Raw genomic sequence first — 15,197 nt, 5'->3', positions numbered from 1 at the left:
TATCTGAGTGCTTCTGAACAAAGCATTTCTTGAAATTTGGTTAAACACAGGTTTGAGCCTAACTCTGCTGCCTCCCACAGCTGAATGTCCCAATGGCACTTGCCCTGACAATCCTTATGCATAACAAGCAATTGTTTGGACAAAATGCTAAAGGAACATTGGCATCATCGAAAGTACTCTCCAAGCATCAGTAAACATCTTCAAGAAACCCGATGAGAAAATAGAGCAAGGAAAGTAGGCTTTACATAGGCTGAACACATTTGTAGAATAGTCTTTAGCACACCAACTGAAACCGTCATGGGGAGCTAGGAATACTCCAAAGATAAGATACATCAAAGTATGACCTGACAGCTGTGACATTGTGCAGGCTGCTCTCCTGAGACATTATGGATTGGATTGACAGGCAGAATTAAACCAAGTAATTGTGATAAACAATAGCTGAACTATGATTGAGGGCTGCCACCTGGGAGAAACGCACGACTGGGAGGGGAGGGCAAAGGGAGCTGGGAAAACAGTACAGATAAATTGGTGCTGATTTGTTTATTCTTCTCTACCTAACCCAGATGTATTCATTTCTATCTTGATCAGCCATATAACAGCAACAACATCTTGCATTTGAATCCAAAGCCTTCCAGTATGATGTTGCTGCTTTTGTATTTATTAACAGCAGCAACCTCAAAATTTGTCAGAATCTTTAATAACCAAGTTCTGAGTTAGAACTGCACAGCAACACTTTGTAACAATTTATTGTAGCAGCCGACAAATTGTAAATTTGTAGCACTGCTCTGCTTCTTAACTGAAGTTGATATTTCTCCTCACTCTGGAGATTTTGAACGTTGAATCAATTTCAGTTGTGTTCATCGAACTCTGGACAGACAGAAGAGTTTCTGATAATATGCTATAAACAGTGTATTTATTTGCTGATCAACTCTGATCTAGCTGAACTCTTCTAGCATCCTATATATTAAAGTTCTAGTGTGCTATAATTCCATTATGATGTTGTCCTACAGCAAAAGCTTGCTATTTCAATAGTGTCATTTGATGCTGTGTTACTTCAGCCAGAATACTATGTAGTTCTTCCTTCACTTTCTTAAATCTTGACATAAGGGTATACCATAGGCCAGAATGTAACCCCAAGCCCCTCTGGTGTGTTGGCACCTGAGGCTGGGGGTGCTTATAATTGGACACCATGGGATTCACAGTAGATGGAAACATTAGACAGCCTGTTCATCCTCAGCTAATAGAAGCTCTTAAAGAGCTCATTAATGACAACTAAAGGCCCTACTCCTTCAGCCATTAGGATTCTATCTGCATACTTCAAAATGGGGTTTCAGTATGACCTGCACATGCATTTCCACATATTGCCATTTTCTTCCCACTGATGGAGCCAAGTGTCCAGGTTGCCAGGGTTTCTTGGGGAGGGGGAATGTGTTCTCTTCAGGCACCCTGTGCCTATTGAAGGCCTCTCCTGAAGATAACTCCCTTCTCTTAGTGTTCGCCCTTCCTGCAACAGATGAACCTGGCTCTCGGCCTCTCCCTTTACGGGACATGACAGACTGGTCCCAAAAAGCCCTGGCCAAAGGGTTCTCTTCTTTCTGCCTGCAGTCCCAGCAATGGCCAGCACTGATGGTGGTGCTGCTGGGGTTAAGCAGATGCCAGTAACCTGGCAGGCCCGACACTCTCAGATTAAGACCTGCTTGAAGGGAGCAAAAGTCTTTCATTGCGCTAATTAAGAGCCCAATCTCCGTTGAATAGCTGTGGAGCTAGCATGCCCAATCTGAGACAGGAACACTGCCTCTGCATAAAATTCTGATGATCAAGGATGAAGTGCACACACTAACCTGATCTCCGTCATGGACTTGTCATATGATGTTTATCTTTGGGTGATTGTTATTCAATTGATGGGGCTTTTCATTCAGACACCATGTTGACAAGTGAGGTTGTTGCACTTTTGTTTTTTTTTCTTTCTTTTTTTTCCCACACTACCGCCTAACTGCATGTTGTGCGTGTGCAGGTGTGAGACACAGTGAGAGACACAAGGTGCAGGAATCTTTATTCAGTTTTCTTTAAGAGGAAGAAAGGAAACACCTGAGTGGTCAGTGACAAGCAGTGCCCTTCACATCAAAGGGCGATGCTGTGTGATCAAACAGCTGTTTGCACTTTTGCTCTGTAGAGGGTCAGTTAGACATAATTATTTGGCATGTGGCATTAATATACATGAAGATGTCAGGGGTTCAAAATTGTTCCTTTTTCTTGGTGCATCACTTTGCAACACAAACCAGCCACCCAGCTAACTGAGCTAACTGCCCCTCAGTTTGAGCCACTTATACTGCCCACTCTGTGTTCATGGTCATTCTCTTTGCCATTACAAATTGCAAGATAGTGAAAGGTAACTGTGAATCCTCCTCCTACAGAAATTTATAGGCTTTACCTCTACATGTTGGTGAGCATCCAAGCATCTAAATCCTGGATGTGAGTTTGTTCGCTGAACTGGAAGCTTCGTTTTCAGATGTTTCATCACCATACTGGGTAGCTTCATCAGTGAGCCTCCTGTGATGCTATGGTGTTATGTCATGCTTTCTATTTATGTGTTTAGGTTTCCTTGGGTTGGTGACATTATTTCCTGTGTTGATGTCATTTCCCATTCTTTTTCTCAGGGTGTGGTAGACGGGGTCCAAGTCGATGTGTTTGTTGATAGAGTTCCAGTTAGAATCCATGATTCTAGGAATTCTTGTGCATGTCTCTGTTTGGCTTGTTCTATGATGGATGTATTGTCCCAGTCAAAGTGGTGTCCTTCCTCATCTGTATGTAAGGATCCTAGTGATAGTGGGTGATTGTCCTAGATTTCTTATCATAGCTCACGTTCTTCAGGGGCCTATGAGATTTAGCCACTAGTTATGACCTCTTGAGACCCCTCATGGTTTTATACATTATATCCAGTGTCAGCATCACCTTTTCCAAAATCTCCAATTCTAGCCTATCCAATCTTCCCTCAAAATTATGATTGTCTATTCTTGTCAACATCCTCATTAATCTCCTCAGTACGCTCTCTAGTGTAATCACATTTTCCCTTTAGTGCAGTAACCAGAGCCAACGCTCTAGCTGTGGCCTAACCAATGTTTTATAGAGTTGTAGAATAACTCTTTGCTCTGACACTCCAAGTTTTACTGAAGAAAAATACCCCAGATATATTCTTAACCTCATTAGCTACCTTTCCCGCTGCCTTCACAGATCTGTGACATACATTTCAAGTATTCCCTGTTCCTCTACATTTCTCAGAATCCTATAATTTGTGCTTTTCTGCCTTTGGCCTTCCCCAAATGCATAACCTCAAATTCTCTGGATTAAATTCTAATTGCTATGTTTCTGCCTGCCTGCCTGCCTAGCTCATTAATATCTCTTGCAGCCGACAGTTTTTTCCCCCAACTTTGTTCTTCATGTCCAATTTTTTAAATCATCTACCAGCTTCTTAATCATACAACTATGTAAGTCTAAATAATGAATATAAATGATAAAAAGGGTCCTAATACTGAACCCTGCAGACCCCATTGAAAAGAGCTTTCCAGCAATAAAATCAAGTCATTCCATTTCCTTCCACTCTGCCAGTTCTGGATTTAATGTTGCTTATCGTTATATCTTTTGGTTTTTAATTTTTTGATCAGTTTGTGTTGTGGAATCATGTGAAGGATTTGCTAAAACCCCTGAAGAGTACATTAAGCATGGCACCTACAAAGTTCCTTTTGCCTTCTCAAAGATTCAAACAGTTTAATCAGACTGGAGCATCCCTTCACACTTTAATTAATGTTGACTCTTTAATTAATCCGTTACCTTTTTCCAAATGATAGATACCAACCCTCAAATATTTTCTGATGATTTGACTGTCCAGTAATTAATCGGTCAATCCCATCTTCTGTTTTTAAGCAATAGTACAATGTTAGCAGTTCTTCAATTCTTTGACACCACATCATAGCCAGAGATGATTGGTAAATAATATCAGAGTTCATGGTTTACCTTTGCTTCTGTTAGCAGCCTAGAATACATTTCATCAGTTCTGTTAATTCATTTACCTTCAAAGATGTTAAACATCTTAATGTTATCATGGCAGAATGTTATTCAGGAACCAGCTGGTGGTTTGGGGACCACTACAAACATTGTAGACATCTTTGAAGCCCTCAGGAGTGATGTTATGCAAGAAGAATCCTAACTTCTGGTGTCTGGCAAAATGGCTCTCTCTTTACAAAAGTGTGCATCAGCACAGTTTAGAAGGAATAGGAGAGAATCTGCCGTATTTTTCAAACCAGGAGCTGGTCGTGTTTTGGACAGCCTCCATGCCCACCCACCATGTCAATTCACATCGAAGTGCACCTTCATAAATGGAGTCATGTGCACTTAACATGAATATTGATGTTTGCTGACCAAGCAAGTGCTGGACTGGGGCAAGATCCCTGAGGGTTTTAACATGGGTCTCAGTTTTCTTAATGGAAAAATAGATACATCTATCATTTGAGCATATAATAGACATGGAATTAATTTGCATTGTGCTGCTTGTTGCATCATTGCATTAACTGCGGAAGTGCTCAGTGATATTAATGCAGAATGCCAGCCACATGGACTATGCAGCAAGAGCATGTCTTTGTGAATTGAGATTAAGTCTGCTTAGTACCAACACTATGTGAACGATTTTGTATCCATTGAAGTTTAATTGTTTGGATTCTTCATTTGAATTATAATGACGCTTTCTGTCTGTGTACCATTTACCTCAATGAGATTCTCAACAATATTCTATCTGTATTTTCAGTTAAGTTTCTGTTGTTGAGAACTATATTTATCACAAATAACTATTTACACAATGTGTTTCATTTCTGTTTAATCATAGCATCCAAATAGTGTTCTTTTCATCTGGTTACCATATTTGAAAAAAAATAATTTGCAGTGTTGATTAACCTTCATATCTATTATTGTCCCTTGTAGACATTCAGAAATTGTAATAGTTCCTTTGTGGTCAATGTAATAAACTTGTCATTGTACAGCGGAAACATAAGTGGTCAGATTCTGGATAGCTCTGCAACGAGAATTTTAGAATGTTCAATATGGGCTGCTCGTTAAGAAGTTGTTAATCCACTGTTTTCATGTCACCCGTAGTGCAGCTTGGTTACTGAAGTTAATCAGGGTTGTGGGATTGACTGAACTGTAAAAAAGTCTGGGTGGTATATTACAGCAGGCTGAAGGATCTGGGCTACAGCATGATTTGTGGCAGAAACACATGAGCAGTCTAATGAGGCCTATCTTGACTTCCGCAGCAATTCCCTCTATCTTGACAGTGACCACCACCGTGGCTTCCCGGGGAAGCGTAGAGGTCCAAGGTGGGCAGTACTAAGGTATAATGCCAGGGCTGAAGGGATAGGGAGGATAGTGGTGGGTCCTCTCATGAGAGAATGGGTGGTCGACGGTGCCCTCCACTGCATCTCCTCCACTTCCTGCTCCTCCGCCCTTGAGCCCCGCCCCTCCAACCGCCACCAGGACAGAACCCCACTGGTCCTCACCTACCACCCCACCAATCTCCATGTACAGCGCATCATCCGCCGTCACTTCCGCCACCTCCAAACAGACCCCAGCACCAAGGATATATTTCCCTCCCCTCCCCTATCAGCTTTCCGTAGAGACCACTCCCTCCGCGACTCCCTTGTCAGATCCATACCCCCCACCGACCCAAACTCCACTCCCGGCACCTTCCCTTGCAACCGCAGGAGGTGCAACACTTGCGCCCACACCTCCCCCCTCACTTCTCTCCAAGGCCCCAAAGGAAACTTCCATATCCGCCACAGATTCACCTGCACCTCCACCCACATCATCTACTGCATCCGCTGCAGCCGGTGTGGCCTCCTCTATATTGGGGAGACAGGCCGCCTACTTGCGGAGCGATTCAGAGAGCACCTCTGGGCCACCCGGACGAACCAACCCAACCAACCTGTAGCACAGCATTTCAACTCCCCCTCCCACTCCACCGAGGATATGCAGGTCATTGGACTCATCCACCGCCAAACCACAACAACCCGACGGTCGGAGGAGGAGCGTCTTATCTTCCGACTGGGAACCCTCCAACCGCAGGGGATGAACTTGGACTTCACCAGTTTCTTCATCCCCCCTCCCCCCACCTTGTCTCAGCCGGATCCCTCCAGCCCAGCACCGCCTTCCTGACCTGCAGTCTTCTTCTTGACCTCTCCGCCTCCATCCTACTCCGACCTATCACCCTCACCTTGACCTCTTTCCACCTATCACATTTCCAACGCCCCTCCTCCCTACCTTTTATCTTCTCCTGCTGAACACTCTCTGCTCATTCCTGAAGAAGGGCCTGTGCCCGAAACGTCGAATCTCCTGTTCCCTGGATGCTGCCTGACCTGCTGTGCTGTTCCAGCAATAAAGTTTCAACTTTGATCTCCAGCATCTGCAGACCTCACTTTCTCCCCGTGGAAATAGAATACCAAGGTAGTCCAAGGTAAAAGGAAACACGGAGGCTCTGGGAGAGTACCTGCGAACAGGCTGAAAATGGTGCTGACGGTCCACCACAAATGCCCGCCCTGCCATCAACTGCCATTTGGTCATTGCAAAATGCAACCAAAAAATGGCTGGGACAATGCCCAGGATGGAGTCAGCGTCACAGGTCAAAGGGTAGGATCCTCCACATCTGCTCGATGTTCAGACAAATTCATGAAGGCCAAATATGTGAAGCAAGATTTGCGATTGTTAGTTACATTTCATTTGCAATAGTTTATGCAATGTATGTGCAGAGACTTCAAATGCTAGTCAGAGGGGATTGCGCCATTAATTTTTGCAAATTTAATATTGTTATCTTAGTCATGCAGAAATTAGCATCAATGACTTAAAAGGAGATGTGCTGACCAAAAGTGTCCCATCAAGTGTGAAATTTCTACGGGTATGACAGGACAAGGGAAGCATTTGCAGCATCATATCTCATTTAAGTTTGACAATGGACTGTACTGAAATTAATGGAAAGTCTCATGGGTCTGGGGAGGGAATGTGGTTGGAGCATAGCAGGCACTCCCTTTGTGATGTATTATGTTGGCAGGTTTTAAGGTGTGCTTTAGAGGGAGGAGAGGTTTGTTTCTCGGGTATAGACAATTAAGTGATAAACATTAGTGATGAGGTGTGTAAAAAAAAGAGTGGATGCACAACACACTGAAGAATTCAGAGCTGAAAAAAATTATAGAAATGGAAAAGGGCAAAACTGAAACATAAGTTAAATATGAGCATGAAGAATTTTAAGAATATAACTTTGGGGATTAGAAACTGGAGTAGACCAGCACGATAATGAATAACCATGGTTTCCAGTCCGACTATCGAATAACAAAATTTTGAATATGATAAATATATGAGCAATACCAACAAAGCGAGCTTTGGAATAATCATAGAGTTAATAAAGGTGTGGATCATATGCAGAAAGAGAGACGAGAACTGGTTGGAAAAAGTTTCAGGGATTGAGAACTTAGTAGAGGAGGAACAATCAAAAATAACAATGCCAGAGGAATGGGAGAGTTTTTGTTAAAGGTGGGAGAGTGAGGAGCAAGAGCTAGAGAAGAAAAATGCAGAAAGGTCTGAGATAGGTTATGGGGAAGTATCAGCAGAGCTATCCAAATCAACAGTTATAGGGAAAATACATAACACTAAGTTTGAGAGAGTGTAAGTAAGATGGGGAAAGCTGAGGTTCCATGAGATATAGTGAAAGACAAATATTGTACTTGACAATCGAGGTACAATTGTGTGGAATTTAGGATAGAATCTGCAGATAGCAGGAAATGTCAGTGAGGATTCAGAAGACACTGCCTGTGAGTTAGGTTTCTGCAGCCAGCAGTATTGAGCGAATGGTCCATCTTGGCCTTCTTGGGAGGTCTCAATCATCAGAGGTGCCAGTCGTTAGGCATTTCACATCTCACAAACTTGATTGAGTTTTTTGAAGAAGTAACAAAGAAGATTGATGAGGGCAGAGCAGTTGATGTGATCTATATGGACATCAGTAAGGCGTTCGACAAGGTTCCCCATGGGAGACTGATTAGCAAGGTTAGATCTCATGGAATACAGGGAGAACTAGCCATTTAGATACAGAACTGGCTCAAAGGTAGAAGACAGAGGGTGGTAGTGCAGAGTTGTTTTTCAGACTGGAGGCCTGTGACCAGTGGAGTGCCACAAGTATCAGTGCTGGGCCCTCTACTTTTGTCATTTACATAAATGATTTGGATGCGAGCATAAGAGGTACAGTTAGTAAGTTTGCAGATGACACCAAAATTGGAGGTGCAGTGGACAGTGAAGAGGGTTACCTCAGATTACAACAAGATCTGGACCAGATGGGCCAACGGGCTAAGAAGTGGCAGATGGAGTTTAATTCAGATAAATGTGAGGTGCTGCATTTTGGGAAAGCAAATCTTAGCAGGACTCATGGTAAGGTCCTAGGGAGTAGAGGAGGAACAATCAAAAATAACAATGTTAGAGGAATGGGAGAGTTTTTGTTAAAGGTGGGAGAGTGAGGAGCAAGAGCTAGAGAAGAAAAATGCAGAAAGGTCTGAGATAGGTTATGGGGAAGTATCAGCGGAGCTATCCAAATCAACAGTTATAGGGCAAATACATAACACTAAGTTTGAGAGAGTGTAAGTAAGATGGGGAAAGCTGGTAAGGTCCTAGGGAGTGTTGTTGAACAAAGAGACCTTGGAGTGCAGGTTCATAGCTACTTGAAAGTGGAGTCGCAGGTAGGCAGGATAGTGAAGAAGGTGTTTGGTATGCTTTCCTTTATTGGTCAGAGTATTGAGTATAGGGGTTGGGAGGTCATGTTGTGGCTGTACAGCACATTGTTCAGGCCACTGTTGGAATATTGCGTGCAATTCTGGTCTCCTTCCTATCGGAAAGATATTGTGAAACTTGAAAGGGTTCAGAAAAGATTTACAAGGATTTTGCCAGGGTTGGAGGATCTGAGCTAAAGGGAGAGGCTGAACAGGCTAGGGTTGTTTTCCCTGGAGCGTCAGAGGCTGAGAGGTGACCTTATAGAGGTTTATAAAATTATGAGGGGCATGGATAGGATAAATAGACAAAGTCTTTTCCCTGGGGTCGGGGAGTCCAGAATTGGAGGGCATTGGTTTAGGGTGAGAGGGGAAAGATATAAAAGAGACCTAAGGGGCAACCTTTTCATGCAGAGGGTGGGATGTGTATGGAGTGAGCTGCCAGAGGAAGTAGTGGAGGCTGGTACAATTGCAATATTTAAGAGGCATTTGGATGTGTATATGAATAGGAAGGGTTTGGAGGGATATGGGCCAGGTGCTGGCAGGTGGGACTAGATTGGGTTGGGATATCTTGGTCAGCATGGACGGGTTGGACCAAAGGGTCTGTTTCCATGCTGTACATCTCTATGACTCTATGACTCCAAGTGAAACAGCTGAAGGAACCGGATACTGTAAAGACAAGAGGCCTCTGACCAACCTGTCCCAGTACAACCACAAGCATTGGCATTTACCCAATAGTGTGGAAAATTACCCACAGAATGTCCGAGACACAAAAAGGATCACAAATCCAGCTAATTACTGCCCTCTCAGACTACTTTGGGTCATCAGCAGAGCAATGGAAGAGGCTATGAAGCAGCATGTGTTCAAAAATAATCTGCTGACTGATGCCAGGGCCACTCAAGTTCTAATCTCATTACAGTATTAGTCTAAATTTAAATAAAAGAGCTGAACACAAGAGGTGTGGGAGGTGAGAGGACTGTCCTTGATACCAAAGCACATTTGACCAAGTGTGGTATCAAAGTGTCCACGCAAAACTGGAGTCAGTGAGAATCAACAGGAACACTGCTACTTGAAGTCATATCTAGAACACAAGGAAGTTGGTTGTGGTTGGAAGTCAATCATCTCCGTCCCAAGATATCACTGCATGAATTCCTTGGGGCTTCTAATTAATAAGCTACTCCAGAGATGGACAAGGGCAAAACTGAAACATAAGTTAAATATGAGCATGAAGAATTTTAAGAGTATCACTTTGGGGATTAGAAACTGGAGTAGATCAGCACGATAATGACTAACCATGGTTTTCTGCCCGACTATCGAATAACAAAATTTTGAATATGATAAATATATGAGCAACACTAACAAAGCGAGCTTTGGAATAATCATAGAGTTAATAAAGGTGTGGATCAATACGTAGAAAGAGAGACGAGAACTGGTTGGAAAAAGTTGCAGGGATTAAGAACTTCTGAGACACACTTCTGAGACAGGTAGGACTTGAACCTCGGCCTCCTGGCTCAGAGGAAGGAATTCCTAAGCAGTAGTGTTCTAGGCTCAACTATTTTCAGCTGCTCCGTCAATGACCTTCCTTACATCATAAGGTCAGAAGTGGGGATGTTTGCTGATGATTGTACAATGTTCAGCACCACTTGTGTTATGACAATGTCTACTTATAGACATTTGTTTCTAGCTATATATCTATTTATAGACATTTTTTACATTCAATTCTGAAATGACTTTTTAAGTAAAAAGAGTACTGCTGCAGACTCAAATGAAACTGTTGATGTAAATTCAGTGACTGTCTGACAAAGTCCTTAGTGAATCCCATGGCATTTTGCACCTACAAAGTGTCCGAGTAATTTCAAACAGGAAGAGACATAATTAGACAATAAAGGGACTGTTTCTTCCCTCCTTTCAGCAGAAGCTACCTTTTGTAAAACTGGTTGTTTTGCCCTTCAGAAATATACAAATAAAGGTTAGAAAACTGACTGCAACATGAATTCAAGGTAAAGTCACCACTAGAGAGGAACAACTGGTGGTGAGTTTAACCTGAGAGTGACCAGGTCTCAGGCAAGGGCAAGGTTGAGAAGCTAGGACCTTCATGGTAACCTCAGTCAGTACAGGAATTGAACCATCCATCCGGCCAACTGAAATAATCCAAGCAACAGAATTTTAACCAACCTGCAAAACCATGAATCTTGAAATGAATGGTCAACTTCAATGGCATTGGTGCCATCCAATAATGGCCACCATCATTTTATTTGCTCTTCACAAACAACTCAGAGATATTTTTGTTTTTGTTTTTTACACACTTTTATCTTAATGTAATCTCCACTTGTTTCAACTATGAATGGTATTTGTGTTGCATTGCTCTTTCTTTTCATGCTTAGTAATTAACAAAGTCACTGTTTTGATAATTGAAGAAAGCTTTAGCTTCTTTTAAACAAGTTCATTTTGGTCTGAGAGAAAACCATCCAATAAAAAGGGATGCTTTTTGAATTAAGTTTGCTGTGATCAACTGAGGGAGTGGGAGACTAATCAAGGGGAACCAATTTATCCCTCCTCTTGTCGGAGCTTAACAATTTGGGAAATCCCATCTAGAACTGTACCACATTCAGAAATCTTGCACAGGGTTTGGTTGTGATTCCTCAGAGACTGATTCAGTCCAACTTGATATGCAGCAAAGTCAGTGACATTCAGTCTTGGGTTGATAAGTGCCCAGTTACCTTGGTGCTGCACAAGTGCCACGCAATGGCCACCTCCAACCATAGAAGCCTACCATCTGCCGTTGATATTCAATAGAATTTCCATCATTTAATCCCCCGCCATCCACATTCTGGGGGTTATCTCAGACCAGAAACTAACTGACCAGCCATCCAATACTCTGGCTACAGGAATGGGTCAAAGGCTGAGGGTTTTGTGCCAAGTAACTCATATCCTGACTCCTCCAAGCCTGTACACAACTTACAAGGCACAAATTAAAGTGTAAGGAAATACTTTCCAATTTCCCAGATGAATGTACAACCAACAATACTTAAGTTTAACATCATCCAGAGCAAAGCAACCAAGTTGAATGGCACCACATCCACCACCTTCAACATTCATCCTCACCACCACCACCACCACCACCACCACCACCACCACCACCACCCCCTACATAACCCCCGCCCCCCCCCACACACACACACACACACCCCTCCCCATCACCATCTCTGGACAGTGGCAGCATATGTATCATCTGCATGAAGCAGTGCCCCACCTTCTAAGTACATGGCCTCTACCAGCTTCAAGAAGGCCCGGTGCAGAAGATTCATTGGAAAATGACCACCTGCAAAATCCTCTCCCATGTCAAATTTGAACTACATTGCCATTCCTTCACTGCAGTGTAATTGTCATGGAACCTCCTTCCAAAGAGCAATGTACATGTTTCTACACCAAAGGAACTGTAGCAGAACTAAAGGACTGGATTGAGTTTTTTAAAGAAGTAACAAGGAGGATTGATGAGGGCAGAGTGGTGAACATGATCTATATGGACTTTAATAAGGCTTTCAACAAGGTTTCCCATGGGACACTGGTTAGCAAGGTTAGATCTCATGGAATACAAGGAGAACTAGCCATTTGGATACAGAACTGGCTCAAAGGTAGAAGACAGAGGGTGGTGGTGGAGGGTTGTTTTTCAGACTGGAGGCCTGTAACCCGTGGAGTGCCACAAGGATTGGTGCTGGGTCCACTACTTTTCATCATTTATATAAATGGTTTGGATGTGAGCATAAGAGGTATAGTTAGTAACTTTGCAGATGACACCAAAATTGGAGGTGTAGTGGTCAGCAAAGAAGGTTACCTCAGATTACAATGGGATCTTGTTCGGATGGGTCAATGGGCTGAGAAGTGGCAGATGGAGTTTAATTTAGATAAATGGGAGGTGCAGTATTTTGGGAAAGCAAATCTTAGCAGGACTTAAACCCTTAATGGTAAGATCCTAAGGAGTGTTGCTGAACGAAGAGACCTTGGAGTACAGGTTCAAAGCTCCTTGAAAGTGGAGTTGCAGATAGTTTAGGATAGTGAAGAAGGCGTTTGGTATGCTTTTCTTTATTGGTCAGAGTATTGAGAACAGGAGTTGGGAGGTCATGTTGCGGCTGTACAGGACATTGGTTAGGCCACTGTTGGAATATTGTGTGCAATTCTGGTCTCCTTCCTATCAGAAAGATGTTGTGAAACTTGAAAGGATTCAGAAAAGGCTTACAAGGATGTTGCCAGGTTTGCAGGGTTTGAGCTATTGGGAGAGGTTGAATAGGCTGGTGCTGTTTTCCCTGGAGCGTCGAAAGCTGAGTGGTGACCTTATAGAGGTTTGTAAAATTATGAGGGGCATGGATAGGGTAAATAGACAAGGTCTCTTCCCTGGGGTGGGGGAGTCCAGAAGTAGAGGTCATAGGTTTAGGGTAAGAAGGGAAAGCTGTAAAAGAGACTGAAGGGGCAACGTTTTCACACAGAGGGTGGTACGTGTAGGAATGAGCTGCCAGTACAATTGCAACATTTAAAATGCATCTTGATGAGTATATGAATAGGAAGGGTTTGGAAGGATATGGGGCAGTTGCTGGCAGCTGGGTCTAGATCGGGTTGTGATATCTGGTCGGCATGTTCATTGGACAATTGAACAGAGCGTGGAATACAAAGTTACAGCTGGAAAGAGATACACAAAAAGCAAGATCAAAATTAGATATGAAATTTGAGCTGTTCATCCACAAGTCTAATAACAGCAGGGAGGAAGCTGTTCTTGAACCTGTTGGTATGTGTGTTTAAACTTCTGAACCTTCTGCCTGACGGAAGACGTTGGAAGAGATTATAACCGGGGTGGGAGGGTTCTTTGATGATGGTGGCTGCCTTTCCGCAGCATCAAGATGTGTAGCTGGAATCAATGGATGGAAGATTGGCTTGTGTGATAGTCAATAAGAAATAAAATAAATATGAATTGGAAAGTAACAATACTCATATTTTAAACCTAAATTATAGAATATGGAAACAACTATTGTGATTGTAGATAATCTAACACTGCTGAAATCTCACAGGACTACCTGGTCAGGTCCACGCCCCCCTACAACCCACCCTCCCATCCTGGCATCTTCCCCTGCTAGCGCAGGAATTGCAAAACCTGTGCCCACACCTCCTCCCTCACCTCCATTCAAGGCCCTAAAGGAGCCTTCTACATCCATCAAAGTTTTACCTGCACATCCACCAATATCATTTATTGTATCCGTTGCTCCCGATGCGGTCTCCTCTATATTGGGGAGACTGGACACCTCCTAGCAGAGCACTTTAGGGAACATCTCTGGGACACCCGGAGCAATCAACCACACCGCCCTGTGGCCCAACATTTCAACTCCCCCTCCCACTCAGCCGAGGACATGGAGGTCCTGGGCCTCCTTCACCACCGCTCCCTCACCACCCGACGCCTAGAGGAAGAACGTCTCATCTTCCGCCTCGGAACACTTCAACCCCAGAGCATCAACCCCAGAACTTCAACAGTTTCCTCATTTCCCCTTCCCCCACCTCACCCCAGTTCCAAACTTCCAGCTCAGCACTGTCCCCATGACATGTCCTACCTGCCTACCTCCTTTTCCACCTATCCACTCCACCCACCTCCCTGACTTATCATCTTCATCCCCTCCCCCACTCACCTATTGTACCCTATGCTACTTTCTCCCCACCCCCACCCTCCTCTCATTTATCTCTCCATCCTTCTGGCTCTCTGCCTGTATTCCTGATGAAGGGCTTTTGCTCGAAACATCGATTTTACTGCTCCTCGGATGCTGCCTGAACTGCTGTGCTTTTCCAGCACCACTAATGCTGAAAACTCACAAATCAGGCAGAGAAAGAGAGTTAACTTTACAAGTCAGCTGACTTTCATCGGATCTCCAAACAATAATAATTTGTATTTATGTTGTGACTTTAACATAATAAATCATCCCAAGACAGAACAGAACCTGGAGAATGGCTTCAGAGTCTCCTGACCTGCTGCTGGCCTTCCCGCTTCAAGTGGGTCCAGCTGGCAAAATGCTGCCCCCAATCTGGGAACATTCCTATTTGGAATGGCTCAGGCACTTATGTGTTCATGTCTCCAAGTAATTAGATAAGGTATGCTGATTTTCAAACTGATTTACTTACACTTTTGTGAAATTTGAGTATATTACACAACTCTATACAATTGCACTGGATTTCACTAACCTTATGTTAATGTAGTTCAATGACTAGTTTGTTAGATTTTGCAATGCAATGGTACAAAATTATTTATTTTCTATTCAATTGATCAGACTAAAGGAATTTATTGATAAAAATAGGCATTTGGGTTAGTCGAAAAGACTATGGCTACAATAAATGCACATGGTGTGAAGAATTTATAAAAAATAGCTACTTAACTAC

This window comes from Chiloscyllium plagiosum, unplaced genomic scaffold, assembly GCF_037043375.1.
Source record: "Chiloscyllium plagiosum isolate Xiang-an unplaced genomic scaffold, Cpla_swu_hap1 HiC_scaffold_15, whole genome shotgun sequence".
In the NCBI taxonomy this organism is placed as follows: domain Eukaryota; kingdom Metazoa; phylum Chordata; class Chondrichthyes; order Orectolobiformes; family Hemiscylliidae; genus Chiloscyllium; species Chiloscyllium plagiosum.
Note: the sequence above shows the minus strand (reverse complement) of the source record.